The sequence below is a fragment of the Ptiloglossa arizonensis genome, unplaced genomic scaffold (genome assembly GCF_051014685.1).
Source record: "Ptiloglossa arizonensis isolate GNS036 unplaced genomic scaffold, iyPtiAriz1_principal scaffold0190, whole genome shotgun sequence".
Classification (NCBI taxonomy): Eukaryota; Metazoa; Arthropoda; class Insecta; order Hymenoptera; family Colletidae; genus Ptiloglossa; species Ptiloglossa arizonensis.
Window position 1 is genome coordinate 14,816 of NW_027478560.1, and position 2,685 is coordinate 17,500.

General features: G+C 49.0%; 1 non-coding gene across 1 annotated transcript in view; it reads left to right on the forward strand.

The window, feature by feature from the left end:
* Window positions 1–2,427: 2,427 nt before the first annotated feature.
* LOC143154595 (small subunit ribosomal RNA) overlaps window positions 2,428–2,685 on the forward strand; it is a 1,924-nt gene continuing 1,666 nt past the window's right edge. The window contains exon 1 of the ribosomal RNA XR_012994198.1: window positions 2,428–2,685. This exon is cut by the window's right edge and continues 1,666 nt beyond it. This is a non-coding gene — a ribosomal RNA (small subunit ribosomal RNA).

Below are 2,685 nucleotides of genomic sequence, written 5' to 3' on the forward strand. Positions count from 1 at the left end.
GCACACAGCAGCGTGTTTTAGCATGCCAGCTACACGGTGGTGTGCCTAACGTGTGGATAGCTCGAAATTTTCGTTCCGGACCGATGTGACCGGGAAGCAACACGCCGCTGGGACTTTGAAACTTTCGGCACGTATCGAACAGTTCTTCTCTATTATCTCGAGAACGGACACGACGACCGTACACTTTGAGCACACAGCAGCGTGTTTTAGCATGCCAGCTACACGGTGGTGTGCCTAACGTGTGGATAGCTCGAAATTTTCGTTCCGGACCGATGTGACCGGGAAGCAACACGCCGCTGGGACTTTGAAACTTTCGGCACGTGTCGAACAGTTCTTCTCTATTATCTCGAGAACGGACACGACGACCGTACACTTTGAGCACACAGCAGCGTGTTTTAGCATGCCAGCTACACGGTGGTGTGCCTAACGTGTGGATAGCTCGAAATTTTCGTTCCGGACCGATGTGACCGGGAAGCAACACGCCGCTGGGACTTTGAAACTTTCGGCACGTATCGAACAGTTCTTCTCTATTATCTCGAGAACGGACACGACGACCGTACACTTTGAGCACACAGCAGCGTGTTTTAGCATGCCAGCTACACGGTGGTGTGCCTAACGTGTGGATAGCTCGAAATTTTCGTTCCGGACCGATGTGACCGGGAAGCAACACGCCGCTGGGACTTTGAAACTTTCGGCACGTATCGAACAGTTCTTCTCTATTATCTCGAGAACGGACACGACGACCGTACACTTTGAGCACACAGCAGCGTGTTTTAGCATGCCAGCTACACGGTGGTGTGCCTAACGTGTGGATAGCTCGAAATTTTCGTTCCGGACCGATGTGACCGGGAAGCAACACGCCGCTGGGACTTTGAAACTTTCGGCACGTATCGAACAGTTCTTCTCTATTATCTCGAGAACGGACACGACGACCGTACACTTTGAGCACACAGCAGCGTGTTTTAGCATGCCAGCTACACGGTGGTGTGCCTAACGTGTGGATAGCTCGAAATTTTCGTTCCGGACCGATGTGACCGGGAAGCAACACGCCGCTGGGACTTTGAAACTTTCGGCACGTATCGAACAGTTCTTCTCTATTATCTCGAGAACGGACACGACGACCGTACACTTTGAGCACACAGCAGCGTGTTTTAGCATGCCAGCTACACGGTGGTGTGCCTAACGTGTGGATAGCTCGAAATTTTCGTTCCGGACCGATGTGACCGGGAGGCAATACGGCCCTGAAATTATTAAATATTTGTATTTATTCGTCCTGTGGTATGCTACTAACATATATGTTTCATTTATTCTTTGTTCGATTTGTCGTAGTGGGCTGTATCGTGATTTGTTCGGAATGTGGTTTTCCGTCTAAGTTCCAGCGGGTCGCCCGGGCGGTCTGTCGTTGCGGCGGTTTTCCCCCGTAAGCGCGCGTGCTGTGGACCGTGCGTCGCCGGCGTCCCGGCCGGCCGTTCGGTACCTATAAGAGACCGAACGGTACGGGCGGCCGGTCGAGGCAGCGTCGGGCGCTTGGCTATTCTTCGACCTCGGTCGAGAAGCAGTCATCGCTCCTTGAGATTTTCTCAACTGTTTTCGCACCGTGTTTCGTTCCGCTACTATTTCTCTATACAGCAGTGCCACGAGTCGGTGTCTTTGACCGAATGGCTCTTATGTGGTATACGCGTCAAAGCGACGCTGATAGACTTTTATACACGAACGTGTATAATCGTACTTTACTATGCATCAACTCTTACAGTCCGAGCGATTGTATAAATTGTTTTAAACTAAAATTGTCGGCTCCTCTCCGTCGAGAGAGGGCATTTGGGACGACACGAGCAAAGATTGAAATACGGGTGTCTGAGATCGATGAAACCGGCGTTCGTACGTACTTTCTCGATATGAATAGTAACGATAGGCGCTTTCTCGAAAAGACCGGCATGACACTTGTCCGCGCTTTCTCGACCATGCGTCGATGATGCCCAGCGTGTAGTATCCGTGCCTAAACGATGGATGCCTAGCGCTAGAGGTACTTGCACGAAGGTAGTGCGCTGCGAACGAATCGTGTTTTGTCGATTGTGGGATACTATTTTAAGTCTCTAAGGGAGAAAAGGAAAAGAGAATTGTGATGGATCTTAAAATTTCTTTGAATTGTGAAGATGTAGAGTAACGGAGGGAACTATCTCAGTCAGTGGTAAAGGAGTGTTCCGAAAATTTTAAAGTTGCATATTTAAAAACTTAAGCTGGAAATATGCATGCAAAGCGTAACGAAATATATGAAAATGCATTTTATGAAGTTGTGTTATATAAATGCAAACAGTTTGGTGGAACTGTAAGGAAGGAAGGAGAGAGGAGAAGTAAAGTCGACCGACCGGTCTCTGAGCGAACCGGCGGCGGCGATATGAAAAGATCACGAGAGAGACTTTCCGAAGCTCCCTGGTTGATCCTGCCAGTAGTCATATGCTTGTCTCAAAGATTAAGCCATGCATGTCTCAGTACACGCCGCATTAAGGTGAAACCGCGAATGGCTCATTAAATCAGTTATGGTTTCTTAGATCGTACCCACATTTACTTGGATAACTGTGGTAATTCTAGAGCTAATACATGCAAAACAGAGTTCCGACCAGAGATGGAAGGAACGCTTTTATTAGATCAAAACCAATCGGTGGCGAGCGGGAATCCGTTCGTCCA